Source organism: Bos mutus, chromosome 2, assembly GCF_027580195.1.
Source record: "Bos mutus isolate GX-2022 chromosome 2, NWIPB_WYAK_1.1, whole genome shotgun sequence".
Classification (NCBI taxonomy): Eukaryota; Metazoa; Chordata; class Mammalia; order Artiodactyla; family Bovidae; genus Bos; species Bos mutus.
The window spans coordinates 100,687,472-100,708,388 of NC_091618.1; the positions used below are offsets into that span (position 1 = coordinate 100,687,472).

The 20,917-nt window shown below is 39.2% G+C and overlaps 1 protein-coding gene and 1 long non-coding RNA gene across 5 annotated transcripts in view; one reads left to right on the forward strand and one right to left on the reverse strand.

Annotated features, from left to right (window-relative positions):
• Window positions 1-20,917, forward strand: part of TANK (TRAF family member associated NFKB activator) — a 96,120-nt gene that overhangs the window by 14,079 nt on the left and 61,124 nt on the right. For 3 of the 4 annotated variants that reach the window (XM_070357548.1, XM_005897277.3, XM_070357564.1), the window contains exon 1: window positions 4,320-4,453. The exons of the other annotated variant lie outside the window; for it this stretch is intronic. The gene's annotated coding sequence lies outside the window, so the exon portion shown is untranslated. Of the gene's footprint in view, window positions 1-4,319; window positions 4,454-20,917 lie in introns of those variants that run through there. 4 annotated transcript variants of the gene reach the window in all.
• On the reverse strand, window positions 866-4,279 carry LOC138990270 (uncharacterized). Its single transcript, XR_011466391.1, has 3 exons — window positions 4,184-4,279; window positions 3,542-3,598; window positions 866-1,544 (listed from the first exon to the last, which is right to left on the reverse strand). It is a non-coding gene; the product is annotated as an uncharacterized lncRNA (long non-coding RNA).

Below are 20,917 nucleotides of genomic sequence, written 5' to 3' on the forward strand. Positions count from 1 at the left end.
GAAGTCAACCAGATTCTATTAATAGTGATATTTCACATCAAAGATTTGACTGAGCTCATTGATGCATACCTGACATTCCAAGTTGTAGTAGTATTTATACTGGCAGCTCTCCTTGTTTCTGGATTTATATTCAGAACTCTCAATAAAATATTTAGCAGTTTTGAAAATAGGTTCTGAAATGGTTTTAATAAGCCTGCAGTTCTCATTTTCATTTCATCCTACCCTCCAAAACTTGCTTGCTAACCTTAGGTACATAATAATATAAGGAAAATTAGAGTGAAATTACATCATTTTTAAAGGTTATTCCTCAAATTCCTAACCTTAATAAAACATATTGTATTTAACGAGTTTATCATGGGGCTTCCCTGGTGGCTCAGTGGTAAAGAATCCACCTGCCAATGCAGGGGACACGGATTCCATCCCTGGTCCGGGAAGACCCCACATGCTGCAGAGTAACTAAGCCTATGTGCCACAACTACTGAGGCTGTGCCCTGGAGCCCAGGAGCTACAGCTACTGAAGACCATGTGCCCTAGAGCCCGGGCTCTGAAACAAGAGAGGCCACCATGATGAAAAGCCACGCACCACCACTAGAGAGCAGCCCCCACTCTCCACAACTAGAGAAAAGCCCACGCAGCAGTGAAGGCCCAGCGTAGCCAAAAATAAATTTTTAAAAAATCATTATAAAAAAGGAAAATGTTTGACACCATTTTAGCACAAAACTCATCCATTTAGCCCAGCATTTATGCATATTTCAGCCATTGGAGAAGTATGCAGCCACTTCTCTTCATGACTACAACATTATGGGAGTGGAAAGATAAAAATATATAGTTAAGAAATGGATATGTTTAATTTTTTCTTTCTTTATTTAAAATGTTTAGCACTTTCGTATTTCAAAATGCTCATGAATTCAGTTTTAGATTCTGAGTATATTATTAAATTCTACTATTTAAATTAGAAATAGTCAAAGTAGCTCCTTCAATTTGCTCAGAAGCAGTGCTGGATAAGTTAGACTTCATTAAAATTAAATTTTTTTGCTCTGCAAAAGACACTGTAAAGAGAATTAAAAGACAAGCCACAGACTGGTAGAAATATTTTCAAAAGATACATCTGATAAAGGACTGTTATACAAAATATACAGAGAATTCTTAATATTCAACAATAAGAGAACAAACAATCCAGTTTTAAAATGGATCAAGAACTTTAACAGATAGTTTACAAAAAAGATATACAGACTAAAATCACCATTGGAAAAGATGCTCCACATTATATATCATCAGGGAAATGAAAATTAAAACACAATGAGATACCACTACAATCCTTTTAAAATGGCCAAAATCCAGAACACTGACAACACCAAATGCTGATGAGGATGTGAAGCAAAAATAATTCTCTGACATTGCTGCTGCTGCTGCTGCTAAGTCACTTCAGTCATGTCCGACTCTGTGCAACCCCATCGACGGCAGCCCACCAGGATCCTCCATCCATGTGATTTTCAAGGCAAGAGTACAGGAGTGGGTTACCATTGCCTTCTCCGGCGTTTGCTCTACAACCCAACAATCACACTGCTTTATATTTAGGAATGTGAAAGTAGCTGAAAACACACGCAAAACCCTGCATACTAATGTTTATAGTAGCTTTATTCATAATTGCCAAAAGTTGGAAGCAACCAAGATGTCTTCCAGTAGGAATGGATAAACTGTGGTACATCCAGACAATGGAGTATTATTCAGCATTAAAAAAAAAAAAATGATTTTTCAAGCCATAAAAAGACATGGAGGAAATTCAAATGCATATTACTAAGTGAAAGAAGCCAATCTGAAAAGGCTACATAAAGTGTGGTTCCAACATATGACATTCTGGAAAAGGCACAACTACGAAGACAGTAAAAAGATCAGTGGTTGTCAGAGATTAGGGAGAGGAAGAGATGAACAAGTGGAGAATAGAGGATTTTTAGGATAATGAAATTATTCTATTATAGTTCAGTTCAGTTCAGTCGCTCAGTCGTATCCGACTCTTTGCAACCCCATGAACCACAGCACGCCAGGCCTCCCTGTCTATCACCAACTCCCAGAGTCCACCTAAACCCATGTCTATCAAGTCGATGATGCCATCCAACCATCTCATCCTCTGTCGTCCCCTTCTCCTCCTGCCCTCAATCTTTCCCAGCATCAGGGTCTTTTCCAATGAGTCAGCTCTTTGCATCAGGTGGCCAAAGTATTGGTGTTTATGGTACTACAATTATGGATACACGTCAGAGTATATAGAGTATACTGGTATCCTCCAGTATAGTATAATACTATAATGATAGATATATGTCATTTATGCTTCTGTCCACACTCATGGAATGTATAATACCAAGAGTGAACCCTAATGTAAACTATGGACTTTGGATGATAATATGTCAATGTAGTTTCATCAATTGTGGATGATGAAGAGTCTTATGCATGTTTCAGAGTAGGGAGTGTATGGTAAATCTCTATATGTTCCTTGCAAATTTGCTGTGAACTTAAAATCACTCACAAATTTTTTTAAAAAAGTACTGTGCTATCATGATTAACTCAATTACTTATTACAAGAAAACTGTTCAACTGGTCACAATGCTCTACCAAAAAGTTTCTGTTTTTTAAAAAGACAATGTTTTTAAAATTATGTTTTGGCTTTGACTTAAAAAATAAGCCAAATATTCGAGATAATCCAGTAAAATACACTGTAATTTGGCAAGTCTTTAAATCCTTAGATGTACTGGGCCTAAAGAAAGAAGTGTAAACGTCCATGATTCAGAAGTGTAGGGAGAAATTAAGGCAATCAGAACTTGATTGTTATGCTCTAACAGAGAAAAGTTACTATCCTAGGAGGAGCAAGATACTGGACTCCCCTGGAAGGATAGCAGCTTCTAAGTAATATGCAGCAGTACAACTAGAAAAAAAGGAGCTCAAGACTGCAGAGCTAGGCTTGAAACGTTCAGGATGAAGAAAGAATCTTGGATAGACTGAAGACCTGTCTAAGCATGGCTTGTCCAAGATCACTAGGACAGGCATGTTCTCAAATTTGGAAATTTCATCAAGTCTGTGGATATAAAGCTATGTTCTAGAGTGGGTTCTACCTGACAACAATATATAGTATTCATGGTCATTTTAATCTTGGTTTTGAAATTGCTATTTTCAACACCCTTAATATGCTTGTGCTTGGTGATAAAGTCTTTTTCAAACACCACCAACTCTTGTCAGATACATGCAAAAATAGTGATAGTTTTTAAAAATATTGTTTTAATTAAATAAATAGTAGGCTTCTGGAAGTGTTACATGCATTCAGCCAAATACAGTTATACCTCAGTCAATGTGGAGAGTCCCAACCTTCAGTGCTCTCAGGGAGAGTCCATATACGTATATGCTGTGGATTTGACTACTCTTTTCCTAAAAGGAATACTAGGAATGTGCTTGATGGTGGGAAGGAGCCAGGATGACATGACTGACTCCAGACAGCCCCTTTCATTTGCAGAGCATTTTGAATTTTACCATTTTTTTTTTTTTTTTGGCTTACATTATCAGTTGATCCTGCAACCATCCATCCAGTGAAGTAGGTTATCCTTGTCCTCTGCTGCCAGATTTTAGAAAATCAAGATTCATTAGATTAAGCAACTTGCCTGAGATAGTAGATATCCGAGCTAAAACTTTTCTTGAGCTATCTGTCTAAAATTTTCATCTTGGAAAATATTCAAGCATGGGTAGGAAATGGAATAACGGAGAATCCTAAGTTAGGGGAAATTTTTTAAATAGAGATCTACTTGCATGTAGCAATCATTCAGCTTTAGCAAGTACTTTTAATGATAGGTGTTGCTAGTTGGGGAAAACCCAAATGGGTGTGTGTGTGTGTATGTGTATGTGTGTGTGTGTGGTTTTTCTCAGCATGTGGAGCTTAATAACCCTAATCACGTTCACATGAATATCTTCTGAAAATGACGATTCTTGGAATTCACCCCAGTTGCTCTTAACTCTTGGAGAAGGGCATGGCAACCCACTCCAGTATTCTTGCCTGGAGAATCCCATGGACTGAGAAGCCTGATGGGCTACCATCCACTAAGTCTCAAAGAGTTGGACAAGACTGAAGTTACTTAGCTGAGCTCTTAACTCTGGGAATCTCTAAGGGTGAATCTATATCTTTAACAAGAGACCCTCCGCTGACCTTTAAACTTGACTTCTCGGGCCTTTCCGGGTCTGTAGTTTCGGGCCGGGCTGCGCTGGGCGGGGCAGGGCTGGGCGGGGCTTGGGTGAGGTTGGGGGAAGTGGCGGGAGGGGCACGGTCTGGCTTGGAGGGGTGGAGGGTGAAGGGTTAAGGGATCCACGCGCAGGCGCTGCCCTCTGAACTGGAACGGAAAACAACTTCCGGTTGGAGTCACTCGGCCGGGCGCCGGCGACTTAGAGACTGGAGAGACCGGTGCGGAAACCCTGAGCTGTGAGTAAGAAACTTCGCTAGCGAGTTGCAGTGTCCGAATGCGTCGGGCACGGCGACGGAGAATTTGTGTGTGTGAGCGAGAGGGGTGCGCTGGCCGTATGGGCGCCGCAGGGAGAGAAGCCGCGGAGCTGCAGAGACAACCAGTTCTCATGGTGGGGAGGGACTTTGTGCGAAAGAAATCACCTGGGTCCCTGTCCCGGAGCGGACCGGGAGGGGCTTTCCGGGCCCACGGCGTCTGCGCAGCAACGACGGCTGCCGGGGACGGATCCTGCCCGATTCCGCGTCGGCCGCTCTCTGTGACTTGATTTCTTGGCCTGCCAACGGGGGAGGCAGGCCTGTGATGTCAGAGTGAGCGGTAGACCCCACCTGGAGGTCCCAGCCCCCTTGAGGACCGAAGGCTGCCTTCCAGAAGTTAATACTATCTTTGTTACTCTTTCAAAAACTTCCTAGGTTCTTTCTGTTGTTTTTTTTTTTCCCCAAGGTTATTGCACAGTTTCTGTCTCAGCTTTCCTGTGGGGTGTCATCATAGCCTTGTCACTGAGAAGTTGGGTAACCTCCCCGAGGGTCAAGGAGAAACTGGATGGCTGAGGCGGAAAGAGCAGAAGCAAACCCTGCCCCCAGTGGGAACCGGGCGTTAGGCGGAATCCCTTGTGCGGTGTAAACTAACTAGTGATGTTACACGTGTAACAGGCTGTGCTCGTCACGAAGTGAAACAAGGAGGGGGAAGATACTCAAACCAAAGAGACTCTGTGTCTCTTACTATGCTGTAACAAGAAGTAGAGCAGCCTTTGCTATATAAAGTGTCATGTGTCTCACAGATTCTTTTGACAAGTTGTATCTTAAGAGAGAAACGGTAGTAAAGGAAGTGAAGTGACACGAAAGTGAAGGGAAATAGCGTGATCTGTTTCCCTACTACGACGGGAATACACACTTCAAAGAGGGGGAACAGAGAAGCGAGCTCTGTAGTCTGCTGAAAAAAATGTTTTGTCCCTCTCATTGGGGAGGAGAAGAGAACCCTAGAGTGGTAACAGTCATGTTTTAAGCAGAAAATGAAAACTCCTTCACGGCCCTTTCCCCAGCCACAGGTACTCCAACGCCTTGCACATCTCTCTTAGTTGTACATAAACGTGTTATTTCGCTTTCTTATGAAAATCAGATTGTATGTGCATACAGTCCTATGATTTCGTTTTTCAGATAGAATATATATGGAAATCTTACCATATATAGCTCTGCTTTACCTTAATGTCAGCATGGGATTTCTTTGCCTGGATGTTCCAAATGTAGTTAAACATCTCTTAATATGGCCTGTCTATATATTTTGCCCTTGTTCTTCACGATTATTTAATCTATATTTCATTAGGATACAAATTATTAACCCTTTGTGAATTATATGGCGAATATTTTCAAGAACTATTAGTCTTTGGGTTAAAATGCCCAGGTTTTCTCTTAAGAAGATGGTCCTCACTCAAAAATTATTAAAATATTTTCCTGTATTCATTAAATATTCTTACAGTTGGTATGCTTTACTCATTAAAACATATGAAAATTATTTTTTAACATTTTATAAGATAGGGATTTAGCCATTTTTGCTGAAATCATTTGCTGAAATCAATTAATTCCCAATGGGCTAGAAATACTACCTTAATATAGTAAATTTCCAGGCATACATGAGTCTTTTTTGGATTCTTGTGTCCCTTTGTTCTGTTTGCTTCTTCCTATACAATTACCAATCTCTCTTTGTTTAGGCATTTTGTAGTCATTCATACGGAGAAGGCAATGGCACCCCATTCCAGTACTCTTGCCTGGAAAATCCCATGGATGGAGGAGCCTGGTAGGCTGCAGTCCATGGGGTCGGTAAGAGTCCGACACGACTGAGCGACTTCACTTTCATGCATTGGAGAAGGAAATGGCAACCCACTCCAGTGTTCTTGCCTGGAGAATCCCAGGGACGGGGGAGCCTGGTGGGCTGCCATCTATGGGTCTCACAGAGTCGGACACGAATGAAGTGACTTAGCAGTAGCAGTAGCAGTAGCAGTCATTCATAAAGCAAGTCCCTCTTTAAATATCCTTGGTGATTGTGTTCTCTCTCAGGTAAAAAAGTAAACTATTTATATTTCATTAAAACAGGTTTCTTTGGGGGGTTTTGTTGTTGTTGTTGTATAGTTGCTCAGTCATGTCCGACTGTTTGTGACCCCATGGACTGTAACCCACCAGGCTCCTCTGTCCATGGGATTTCCCAGGCAAGAAAGCTGATATGGGTTGCCATTTCCTTCTCTAGGGGAGAGATTCTCCTGCCTTGAAGGCAGATTCTTTACCACTGAGTCACCAGGGAAGCCCTTGGGGGGTTTTAACTACCCACTAATATTTTGTGACTGACATGTAGATGATTTATATATCTGGCCAACTTTCTAAAATTACTGGTTTTAATAAATTGTCTCTTGAATTTTCTAGGAAAATAGTCTTCTGAATATAATCTTACCTCCTTCTTTATACTTACTTCTTTCTTTTTTTTATAAATTTCTACCTTCTCCAAAACAGTGATATATAATAACAGTGATTCTGGCCATCCTTATCATATTTATTCATTTGCAGTTATTTTTATTGTGTCATCATTGAGTATGAATTTTATAATAAATTTCAAATAATTTTATTTATCGAAGAAGTGTCTTTAATATTTCTAGCTTTTGGGATTTTTACAGGGAATAGATTTTGGATTGTGTCTAAAGTTGGGGTTTTTTTATTTTGTTTTTTCTTTTGCATTGGCTAGCACTTTGAGAGCAGTTTTGAACAGTAGATGTTGAGTTTTCATTTGGTGTATATATTTCTTGTTGTCTTGATGTATTTTCATTGCTACTTTAGTACTAAACATTTTTATCAGGAGTGGAAGTTGAGTTTTGTCGTATATGACATTTTGGCATCTAATGTGGCCAATCATGTGGTTTTCTTCCTTGACCTTTTAGAATGGCAAATTGTTTTAGTAGATTTCTACTTTTGTTGTTGTTGTTGTTTTTAATTTTTATTGGAGTATAGTTGACTTATAATGTGTTAATTTCAGGTGTACAGCAAAGTATATGTACATATATCCACTTTTTTTGTTTGTTTGTTTTCCCATATAGGCCATTAGTCAGTTCGGTTGCTCAGTCGTGTCTGACTCTTTGTGACCCCATGGACTGCAGCACTCCAGGCTTCCCTGTCCATCACCAACTCCCAGGGCTTGCTCAAACTCATATCCAATGAGTCGGTAATGTCATCCAACCATCTCATCCTCTGTCGTCCCCTTCTCCTCCTGCCTTCAGTCTTTCCCAGCATCAGGGTCTTTCCCATTGAGTCAGTTCTTTCCATCAGGTGGCCAAAGTATTGGCGTTTCAGCTTCAGCATCACACCTTCCAATGAATATTCAGGACTGATCTCCTTTAGGATGGACTGATTGGATCCCTTGCAGTCCAAGGGACTGTCAAGAGTCCTCCAACACCACAGTTCAAAAGCATCAATTCTTCGGTGCTCAGCTTTCTTTACAGTCCAACTCTCACATCCATACATGACTACTGGAAAAACCGTAGCTTTGACTAGATGGACCTTTGTTGCCAAAGTTATATCTCTGCTTTTTAATATGCTCTCTAGGTTGGCCATAGGTTTTCTTCCAAGGAGCAAGCATCTTTTAATTTCATGGCTGCAGTCACCACCTGCAGTTTCAATTGTTTCCCCATCTATTTGCCATGAAGTGATGGGACTGGATGCCATGATCTTAGTTTCCTGAATGTTGAGTTTTAAGCCAACTTTTTCACTCTCCTCTTTCACTTTCATCAAGAAGATCTTTAGTTCTTCTTCGCTTTCTGCCATAAGAGTGGTGTCATCTGCCACCACCACCAAATATCAAGGTTATTGATATTTCTCCTGGCACTGTTGATTCCAGCTTGTGCTTCATCCAGCCCGGCATTTCACATGATGTTCTCTGCAAATAAGTTAAATAAGCAGGGTGACAGTATATGGCCTTGATATACTCCTTTCCTGATTCAGAACCAATCTGTTGTTTCATGTCCAGTTCTAACTGTTGCTTCTTGACCTGAATATTGATTATGGAGTATTTAGTAGATTTCTCTGTGCTATACAGCAGGTTCATTAGTTATTTTATATAGTGTGTATATATCAGTCCCAGTCTTCCAATTTATCCCTCCCCTTTAACTCATGTTAACTGTAAGTTTGTTTTCTACATCTGTGCTCTACTTCTGTTTTGTAAATAAGTTCATTTGTATCTTTGATTTCTAGTTTTTGAACCAACCTTACACTTCATCATTGTGTTGAATTTAAGCACATAGGTTTCTTTTTGGTAACAATTTTATTTAAAATCAGTGATTGAGTTACATCTGTAGTCATCTTTGTTCCTATTATCTTTGCCAGAGTTTAATATCAAGGCTATGCTGATTTTCTAAAAAGAATTTAGAATAGTTTTTTCTTTCTATGCTTTGAGGTAGTTTAAATAGCTTGTTTAGTTGCTAAGTTGTATCTGACTCTTTGCAACCCCATGGATTGTAGCCCACCAGGCTCCTCTGTCCATGGGATTTCCCAGGCAAGAATACTGGAGTGGGTTGCCATTTCCTTCTCCAGGGGATCTTCCTAACTCAGGGATTGAACTCAGCATCTCCTGCATTGCTAGACTTAGCTCAACTTGCTGAGCCACCAGTGAAACCTAAAATAGTTTAAGAGCTCTCTGTTTGAAAGTCTGAAAGAATTAATTCATGAAACCATCTGAAAGTACAGTGGACCCTTAAATAATACCTGGAGGTTAGGGGTGCCACAGCTCCCAGTAGTTGAAAATCTGCAAGCAGTTTATAGTCAGCCCTCTCTTTCCGAGGTTCTGCATCTTCAGATACAATCAACTGCAGATAGTGTAGTACTGTAGTATGTATTTAGTGGGGAAAAAAATTCGCCCGTAAGTATATCCATGTAGTTAAAACCCATGTTGTTCAAGGTCAACTGTACATTGTTCTTAAGGCAACAGTAATATTCAGCAGAAAGATCCAGAACTTTAAAAGGCAAACAAAAGCTCCTTAGAGTAAATCCTTATAATTGAAGGGGTGTGAAGCACCAATAATGTAGAGAATGAAGAACTGCTGTACTGATCCTGGTCATTTTATCCTCCACCTTTTTTTATTTTTCAGGGAAAATGCTGTAGGTAGACTGAGGGTCTAATAAAGTGCTTTACGGTTTTTTCTCTCCTCCAATTTATCAAGGAGAGGGTGTTGCTTCTACATGGGCAAGCTTTTATGCCCTGAAAGAACAGTTTCACTTTGTTGTCATCAGCTTCCCAATTTTCCCAGGAAATTTCTTGCTTTAGAGGTAGTAACCAAGCTGACATTCTACTCTAGCCAAATCCTATAGGGGAGTTTCAAAATGAGTGGCTGAGAAAATATACAAGCTCAGCATGCTTTGACTTACTGAATATGAAGTGAAAATCAGCAACAGTCTAGGTATGTACATAGCCTGTGGACACACTTGAGAACAGGGCTGGCTTCTGAGGCATAGAAGCCATATAAGCACAGCCCACTGTTTGGCTCAGCTAACGAATGGCTTACTGTTAATATGTGGATAGTAGTGTATTATGTAATCTCTGGGAGAGCTATTCACTTTTATAAATGATTATTTTAAATACTTTTTGATTGCTTTCAAGTAAGACTATTACTTTAGATAATGCAGTTTAGCAGTATACATCTGTGAACTGGAGGAAACTTCAAGACGCTCATAAATGTTATTTACAGAGGAATGCAGGTATTCTGTCAGTGGATATTTGAGTATCTTAACTTAAACATCTGTTAATCTAGAACACGTGATTATTGGCATAATTTGGGGGCACGCCCTTCCCTGGTAGCTCACTGGTAAAGAATCTTCTGCCAATGCAGGAGTTGGGTTGGGAAAATTCCTTGGAGTAGGAAATGGTAACTCACTCCAGTATTCTTGCCTAGGAAATCCCATGGATAAAGGATCCTGGTGGGCTACAGTCCATGGGGTCACAAACAGTCAAACACAACTTAGTGACTAAACAACAACCTATAACAGACAAAGACTGCATATTTTTAAAAAGCATACCAGTTATCTGTCAGAAAATGATTAAAAAAAAAAAAGAATACATAGCCTCTTGATGTAAAACACTATTCTAACAACAGTTGGTCCTTGAACAACACGGAGGTTAGGCATGGCAACCCTCTGCTCAATTGAAAATCTGCATGTAAAGTTAACCCTCTGTATCCAAGGTTCCTGTGTATCTGTGGTTCCACCATATCGGCAATTGCACATCCAGGGATTCAGCCAATGACAGATCATATAGTACTGCAGTATTTACTCATGAAAATATCCATGGATAAGTGGACTTGTGCACTTCAAACTGGTGTTGTTCAAGAGCCAGCCATATACTCATGCTTTAGCTGATTAGCTATTGCTACTCAATGTCCTTTTGTTTTCTAACAGCTTTCTAAGCATGAATATTACTATTCAGTTTCAACTTGATTGTGTGTAATGATGTCAAACCAAGTTTTAGTTTCTATTTTCTGTAGGATTTACATTGTGGCTACCATTCATCCCATGTTGTCTCTTACGGTTACTGCTATGGTTTTCAATCATGGGTAGAGGAAAAGAGGAGGCTATTAGCAAGAATAGCTAACAAAATTGGTAACAAAATTTCTCTGTAGTCCAAAACCAAGATTCTGAATCATTTTCAGAAAAGGATAACAGAATATGAATTCAACTCCCTTGTGGGTGGGTGGCAAATTAGCGTACACAATCTTTTGAACTGTGTGCATTGTTTGAAAACTGTTCAAAAAAGTTGAGGAGGATTGAAACAGGCAGTGGTACCAGAGCCTTGGCAACTGAAAACAAGCCTTTGGGACCTATGTAATTGTATATGTTACAGTTTTCAATTCCTAATCTATAAAAACATTTTTTAAAATCGTGGTAAAATACACATAATGTGAAGTTTACCACCTTAGCCATATTTAAGTGTACAATTCAGTAGTGTTGAATGAATTCACATTGTTGTTCAAGCAAGAAAAGCATTTCTTAAGAGACTTTTTAAATTATTTTAAGAAAAAAGTTTGGGAAGTAAATAATAATGTTAATTGTTTGTCTCATGGGAGAAGTGTCCTGAACAGTAACCTTGTTTTCTTCCTTTTTAACTTCAGAGATATACTTTCTTTAATGGTAATTATCATTACTAAATTATGAGGGTAAACATTTTGAGCAATGATCTGTAGTAGCTTTCACTTACCACCGTGCTTTTTTCTTGGCAAAAAAAGAAGGGTCTATTGAAAACATGTTGTTAACAGTGAAAACAGTCTGTCTACAAGTCATTGTAGTTATGAATTATTGGAAATTGAGTGGACTAAGAAAAATAATGAGTTCTAGTTTGATGGTTACTTACCTGAAGTTATAGGAATCCTTGAGATATTTGCAGTAGAATTAGGTATGGAGAATTGTTCTCTTTAGCAGCAGAACAAACTCAATCAGGTGATTTTACTGTGAAGAATAATTTGCTCTAAGGACAGAAATCAGGGATTCAAGTCCCTTCAAGATAACAATTTTAAATTACTCGAAAAAAAATCAACTATTCTTGTGGGATATGTAAGTGGTTTTACTATTTCTAGCCAATAAATATATGGCTTTTACCATGATTAATTTCATGACTTTATATATTTGCTATCCCTAAACTAAAATGCCTTTCCCTTCGTATTGATGTTTTTCAGCCTTTTTATATCCATATTTCCTTTTTTATAAACATTAAAATACCACAAATCCTAGGAGATAAAAATATGTGACCTTTCTTCCCACAAAGGTCTTACACCTCCTCATACTGAATGTAAACTTCCTCTTGAAGTTTTCCCCATCCAAGAATATTCTGTAGAGCCCTACTTTATATGATTTATGAAAGACAGATTTTTTAAATATTAGGTAACCATTTTAAACTGATAATTCTTCTCCCACATCTCCAGATTCTAACATGGCCCCTACTCAGAGGAAGGGATACCCCTTAACATGGCTAAGCAAGCTAACTGAGCAATACCTCAGATGGGTAGAACATCTCATGTCCAGTTTCCCTTTTGGTGTTACACTATTTCATTTTGCACTTCAACCCATAGAATTTTATACAACTTGAGGGAAAGAAGTGCTGCTGGAGATAAAAAAGGAAGTGAGGCAAAGCTGAGACTCATGGGTGTGGTCTTTGGCTATGAAGTCTCCTTTTAACTCTTAGAAGATAACAAAAAGTTTCACCAAGTTCTGACATCCAGAAAAATAGAGAACCTAGTTTGGTGAGTTTTGGGTTTGATCTGTGGGATTGTCTTACCTTATCTATCCTGATGCATTTAGCTAACCAGCTTATTTTTAAAAAAATGCAAAATGCAAATTCTGACTCTGCTGGATCTGTGATATTTAAGTTTCTGTGATTTCAGCTGCCTGAAACTTGGAACAGTGGTACACAGTGACAGCATAGTGCAGTGTGCTATGGGTATATCCATAACCGAAGTTTACAACCTGGAGAGTGAGAATAGAAATGGAAGCTGTCATTTTGGGGAACTGGCTGCTGTACTAATGGAACTCTCTTAAAAGTGGGAAATGATTGGAAGTAAATGTCAGGAGTGACAGTTCTCTTCCATTTCCTTTCTTCAAGTAAGGAAACACACATACTTTTCAGTGTGGTCAAAGGTTTACCTTAACCATCTAAGACAGAAGATGTCCTTTTATTTATGTGTATATACTACATTATTGACTTTTTTTCTGCTTTTTGCTTTTGTTGCTTTTTGTGGCTGAGGAGTCAAACATAGAGCTAAATAGAAAAGACAGGATGTATCTCTCATTCACTTGCTCACCTCTTCCTTTGCTAAAATGGCAACTTTTCTGAAGTAGAATGTGAACTGTTATTATTCATACCCCAAGGGGTTGGGAAAATCAGGTGACTTTCTTTTCTAGGGCAGAGTAGAAGGGGTAAACAGTTACTCTAGAATCACCCCATCCTGAAACTGCTTTAGATTTAAACTGGCCTCTTACCACAAGTGTCAACTCTGGTAGAACACTTATCCAGAAGCATAATAATCTCAGCAGTGGGGAAAACCCAGGAGAGGACCCTTGTTCTACTTACTAAATCACCCACACTTGTCTCTACTTGTCCACAAAAAGTAGACCTTGTTAAAGATGCTTTTGAACTGTGGTGCTGGAGAAGACTCTTGAGAGTACCTAGGACGGCATGGAGATCAAACCAGTCAATCCTAAAGAAAATCAACCCTGAATACTCATTGGAAGGACTGATGCTAAAGCTGAAACTCTAAAAAAAAAAATAATAAATCTGAAACTCTGATACTTTGGTCACCTGATGTAAACAGCCGACTCATTGGAAAAAACCCTAATGCTAGGAAAGATCGAAGGCAGAAGGAGAAGAGGGTGACAGAGAATGAGATGGTTGGATGACATCATCGATTCAGTGGACATGAACTTGGGGGAACTCAGGGAGATGGTGAGGGACAGGGAGGCCTGGCATCCTGCAGTCCATGGGGTCCAAAGAATCAGACGTGACTTGGCGACTGAAAAGCAAAAGGGGTGGAGGAAATCTACCTTTAAGCATGTGATTCTTTTCAAACTTGAAATCCAAATGTGTATAACTAATCAAAGTTGAGCTGCTCTGGTTGAGCTGGGCAATTGGTAGTAATTGGTAGTAGAGCATTGTTCGGCTACACACCCACAGCCTCAGTGGAGTTCCAGAAGCACACTATTTTCCTTGATTATTACTTTTTATTGAGGATTGGTTAGACACCATTTGTCATCACAGTGCTTGTTGTCAAGGACAACAAATTTAAGATATATGTATCTATAAAGTAAGGGGGTAAATGTTTGTTTAAAAAGAAGGAGGTAGGAGGAGTTAGAGTACCACTTCAGAAAATGTAACATCCCGATAGTGGGAGTCCCAAACAGGCACAGAGAAGGAATGAAATGGCCCAAAAAGTAATTCAAGAAAATTTGCAACAATGACGGATGAACTTCCAGATGGGTTAAGTACAGGAGCAGGAATCAAAATGGCCCTGAACTTCAACAAAAACAAAAGGGAGTGTAGCAACAAAATTCTGAGGAAAAATTACTTCCAACCTGGGACTCAACCTGGCGCACTGTCAGTTAAATCTCAGGGTAAGGATATTTTCAGTTATCTGAAATATAATTTCAGCAAAGTCTGAAAATATACTTTCAGCAAGGTCTCAAAAAATTTACTTTGTAAGCACTTCATCAGAAAGCTACTGGAGGGTTTACCCCACCAAATTGAGGAGTAAAACAGGGAGGATGAAGATTTGGGATACTGAGAATGAGAGATTCAGCTAGAGAGAGAGATGAATAAAGGGAATCATCAAATTCAGGTTGAAAGAAGGTCTCAAGGTGAAGGCTTTCCTCTCTGCACAGAGATGAACAAGTCTAAACTTGAGCAAGTCAGAACGCTCAAGGAGAGAAACTTGTAAGAACATGAAATTGATAGAGTAATGACAATATTTTTAAGGAAAGGAAAAGAAGCCATAGTATATTATATGGCTCAGCAGTGAATAACATTACACAGTCATAAGAAAGTAAAAGTGCAATGTAAATCTAATAAATAGTACATAAATATTAGAAGGATGAGGAGGCATAAAGGGAGGGGAGACTTTAAAAGAGAGCTGAATCCTTGTCTTGCATAATGGGAAGACAAGTAAAATAGAAATCAGTAGTGACAATATTAGCAAATTATTTAGAAATACAAAGATAAATACCAAAAAGAATCAAAAGAGCTGAAAATTGTTGCCAGGGTGAAGAAGGAAGTGGGGAGGGAGAAGAGAGTAAGGGACTTCTGTTTTTCTTAAACCTTATAAAGTTATTTGTCTCATTAAAATATAGATGCATTATGCTTTGATTAAAAATAAATAGAAATTAAATTACAGTGAAAAGAACTAAGATATTGGTCTTTTCACATCAAAGAGACCTGGGTTTATCTGGGTCTTCCATTTTTCTGATTTGTTGACATTAGGCAACTTATTTAACCTTTTGAATCCCAGTTTCCTTTTCTGGAGAGGGAAGATTAAAATCAGATAGTTTATGTAAAGTAGCTGGCAAGTAATTTTTATCTCAGTAGGTGTAAGACTCTACCCCTGTCCCTAATGTTTCCCAGGAGGAAATAGGGAACGACCACCATTGTTGGGATGCTTACCTTTCAGATATAAGGTTCTTAGTGTTCAGAATCTTCTGGTTCATGGCTGTGTATGTGCCTGTTCAGATTGAAGGCCTGTCACTGGGATCTCTGTTCTTTATCAACTATCTGTAGATAGAGAATTTAAAAAGAATTAAGATGATTTGGAATGTTGGTAGCAGGGAGAATCAAGTTATAAGAACTGCTTGGTGGGAGAAAAGCTGTGGTCTCAGATTTGTCTTTCAACACTAACATCAATGCAAATGCCATTAATGGTGTCTCTTCCATTAATAGAGAAAACACTTGTCACATAGACTGGTGAATTGTGGAGATTTCATGAACCAAGATCAGCAAGAGTGCTATTGCTCTGAACCATCTGCCAAAGTATCAAAATACCTTTTTTTTTTTTAAAGAACATCTACCTTAGCAACTGCTATTTTTGATTCTGAATTCTCTGCACTTCCAGAACAATTAAAAAAGCATATCACCATGGAACAAAAGGACACTTTATGGAAGCCCATTTCCCTGCCTTGGTACATATTTGTGTAGTATTTTTCAGAGTTCAGTGCTTTCCCGTTATGACTTGGCCCTCTGCGGCAGTGATTCGAAATCTCTCACACTTGTTTCTCTCTTTTTCTACCCTCGCCTACCTCCCCCGTACTCCACCCCATGCCCAAAAAAAATTATGGTCCTGGAAGTCTTGGACAGGGTTTGCTGATGTGTTTTTTTGGTCTGTCTGTCTGTCTGTTTGTTTTAACTGCCCTGGATTATTCTGATGTACTGACAGGTTGGGAACCATTGTCCTACAGCATGCTGTGCCCCAGACATTCTAAACTGGGGCAGATGAGGGAACTGAGGCTCACAGAAAGGCTATAGCTTATTCATTCTCACCCATCAACAAGCATGTCTAGCTTGGACAGGGATTCTGCACTCCAGCTCTGATTTTATCTTTGGTTGACTAGGCTTTTTAATTTTGATTCTCTGATTTGTATTAAGAGAAGCTACTATATTTTACACAAGATGTGGCCTCAGTTAAAAATAAGATTTGGAATTTTTATTTTATAGCATCTTTTTATTTTTTCCAAATGCAAAAGGAAATGAAACGTCAAATCAAAATTTTTAATAAACTCTTGCCTCTCCACAATAGGATAGCATAGCAAATGCTAGGACTTACTAGATCTGAGTATTCACATGTGAGAAAAATGGGTGGCCCTGAAAAGAGTGGAAATGTGGGTAATTTTGGCACAGAGACAGGTTTGAGAAGTTGGTTTGTAGGGTTCCTCAGAGATTTGGGGTCCTGTATTCAGGAGTATTTGACATTAGGAATAAGAAAGTGTGTTGCATGGTATAAAAGTATTGTATCTGGTTTTAAACTTTTATCATATTATACATTTACAGTCACACCCTAAACTTCTTGGGAATGCCTAGAAATGGAGATCTGGAAATCTCTGAAACCTTATTTATTTTCTCACTGGAGTTCTGTCAATTACTTCTAATAAAACAAGTTGTGACTTGGCAAGCATTGGCCCAACAGCCTCTAGCTGTCCTTAGGGAAATTAAAAGCCGGGGTTTGAAGAGTTCTGTGCCAGTGATCAAGAGCACAGAATATATCTTATAATTATGTAGACTTTTGCCTGTTCCCATTTATCACTGGTAATATTCTCAAGGCTAAATATGACTGCCCAGCAATTTAAACTGCAGTTTAAGAGAAGGAAATAGGCCTTTTTGTGAAAAAGGTCCTCTGTCTCCCGAAGTTTCATTCTCTTTTCATAGACGAGCTCTGTCCTTTCATAGTGATTGTGATTTAGTAAATGACTCAGAGTTGTTGGAGGGGCCCCTAATCTGTTAACTCATGAAATTTTAACTACTTTTTCAAGAAAAACTTTGCCTTTTGTGAATCTGGTACGGCCTGTGACATCTCTTACACTATTGTCTTCGGGATGGAGGGACTTTTTTTCAAACTTTATAAGTTAAAACCAGAAAATAGGTAGAAACTGTTCTATTCCTGTGAAAGATGATTACTAATACTATTTCATTGTCATAAGTTTGGTAGAGTAGACTAGAAAGACTTAAGAAAAATCACACATTCAAACGCTCTACCAGAAAGTTATTTTTCTCGTTATTTAACAGTATATAAGGGTTAACACAGCAGAGCACTAGACAATATTCCCGCCTATATTTTGGTTTGTATTTGGGAGAAAGAAAGGTGTATATCTTGTGACACAAAGTGGTACAGTAGTGAGTTTTGCTTCTTTCTCTCCCCACTGTTTTCTTTTAAAACAATGTAGAGGTTTTGTTTGTTTTTTGGTAGAAAGATTTTGGCCTGGTTGACTGTCAGCCAGTGTCAGAGGACATTAAAAACAGGACTTTAAGAATAGTAGCTGGATGGAAGGCTTACTTAGCCATCATTTCTTCCTTTAGATTTCGTTAGCACTCAGTTGGTACATTTTTTCCTGCCTATTGTTAATTATGTTTCTGTTCGCACTTTTGTCCAAAATTAAATTCAGTATCCTCTCCTGTCTCTCAGTTTTTCTTCCTATTTCTCTGTGGCTGACTGGCATTGCTGTTTGCCCTATATTTTGAAAAATATGGCTGGCCAGACACCTTTGACAAAATAAACCGGTTACTTTGCTTATTAAAATACAGATGCTAGGACTCCTTCCCAGGCCAACTCTCTCAGAGTTGCTGAATGCTTCCTTCTTGTCTGTTGTACACATCCAGTTGGCCAGTGAATCCTGTTAAATTTGCCTTTTAAATGTCTCTTGAATCCATTTATCTTTCATTTCCCTTACTCTAGTTCAAGCCCTTAGCTTTTACCAGAATACAACAATGGTTTGCTATGGATATACTCACTTTGTCTCCCTCATTAGTTTGTATTCTGCTGGTATCTGGTTTATCTTTCTAAAACATATTCATCTCTTGCTTGAAAATTCCTTAATGTCAGCAGGTTAAAATTAGAGTGACATTCAAGGTCTATTGCAGTCTGGCCATATCTAAGTCTGCTGTGTACAGTTCATGTAGTTAGTACACTCTGCAACTGCCGGGTGCTTCATTCCAGTTATGGTCTACATGATTGGGACCCATAGGGTTTTTTCAGTGCAGGACAGTCATATGTGGTGGCCCCAACTATCCTGTCTCAGCACCCTGACCTCTCCATCCTTCCTGTATACATACCTCACTTGCGTAAATATTGTACTCACCACCAGTCCCTAAATGCACTATACTAGTGATGGCACCCCACTCCAGTACTCTTGCCTGGGGAATCCCATGGAAGGAGGATCCTGGTGGGCTGCAGTCCATGGGGTCACAAAGAGTCGGACACAACTGAGCGACTTCACTTTCACTTTTCACTCTCATGCATTGGAGAAGGAAATGGCAAGCCACTCCAGTGTTCTTGCCTGGAGAATCCCAGGGATGGGGGAGCCTGGTGGGCTGCCGTCTCTGGGGTCGCACAGAGTCGGACACGACTGAAGCGACTTAGCAGCAGCAGCAGAAGTGATTTCTCAGAGCGTCTACTTTTTCAGAGTGAATGTTCATTCTCCTTTCATTCTACTTGTTGAAATCATTCTCATATTTCAGGGCCCAGTATAAGTGTCAGATCCTCTGTGAAGCCTTCCACAATTCTCTCCTTTTAATTCTTCCTTCTATTATACCTTTTTACTGCTTACACTTTTACTTAACAGTTCTTTTCTTCTTCCTTTGAGATAAAACCTATGTACAATGAAATGCACAAATCTGGAGTGGACCTTTGGGTGAGCTCATGTATTTTTGCCTTACTAAATTATAAGCTCTAATTAGAGAAAAAGGCAAAGACTATATAAGTTTGTCTCTTTCCCATGGAAAAAAAAGGGAACCTACTGTGTCTTCAGTGCTGGGTCAGTCTTGAATATGATTCCAGTTGGGATACAGCTCAGCTTCTCTTTTAAGAACTCCCCAATGGCAGTGGCTTAAACCAACAAGACGGATATTTTATTTCTCTTGTGTATGACAGTTCAAAGTATAAGATGTCCAGAGTCAATACAGCAGCTCCACAGGGTCAAGGACCTAGGCGTCTTTATTCCTGTCGTTCCACATCCCGTTGTTGTTCCACCATCCGGAAGTATTGCCCTCACCACAATGTTTCGGGTGACTCACACAATAAAGGAAAAGGAAAGGGGGGAAAAAAGAGAGCTTGTCTTGGAAGTTACACTCACTGGCCTATGACCAGAACATAGTCACATGACCACATCAGCTAAAATTCAGGAATACTAGAAGAGCAGAGAATGGATATTGAGAAACAGTTAACAGATATGTTTCACATATGATCTCAGTCTTCACAATAAACCTACAAACTATATATAAAAAACTAATACTCAGAGAAACTAAGTAAATAGCCAGAAAAATTGCAGGTCTGAGATCTGAATTCAAAGCCTGTACTTTCTTTTCCATTCTACCTAGTAAAGTGTATTTCATGGCTGCAGTCACCATCTGCAGTGATTTTGGAGTCCAAGAAAATAAAGTCTGTCATTGTTTCCATTGTTTCCCCATCTATTTGCCATGAAGTGATGGGACTGGATGCTATAATCTTAGTTTTCTGAATGTTGAGTTTTAAGCCAACTTTTTCACTCTCCTCTTTCACTTTCACTTTCATCAAGAGGCTCTTTAGTTCATCTTCGCTTTCTGCCATAAGTGTGGTGTCATCTGCATATCTGAGGTTATTGATAATTCTCCTGGCACTGTTGATTCCAGCTTGTGCTTCATCAAACCTGGCATTTTGCATAATGTGCTCTGCATATAAGTTAAATAAACAGGGTGACAGTATACAGCCTTGATGTACTCCTTTGCAAATTTGGAGCCAGTCCATTGTTTCATGTCCAGTTCTAACTGTTGCTTCTTGACCTGCATACAGGTTTCTCAGGAAGCAGGTAAAGTAGTCTGGTATTCCTATCTCTTTAAGAATTTTCCACAGTTTGTTGTGATCCACACAGTCAAAGGCTTTAGTGCACTCATTGAAGCAGAAGTAGATATTTTCTCTGGAATTCTCTTGCTTTTTCTAAGATCCAGTAGATGTTGGCAGTTTGATCTGGGTTCCTCTGCCTTTTCTAAATCCAGCTTGAACATCTGGAAGTTCTCCATTCACATACTATTGAAGCCTCGGTTGGATAATTTTGAGCATTACTCTGCTAGCGTGTGAATTGAGTACAATTGTGTGGTAGTTGAACATTCTTTGGCATTGCCTTTCTTTGGGATTGGAATGAAAGCTGACCTTTTCCAGTCTTGTGGACACTGCTGAGATTTCCAAA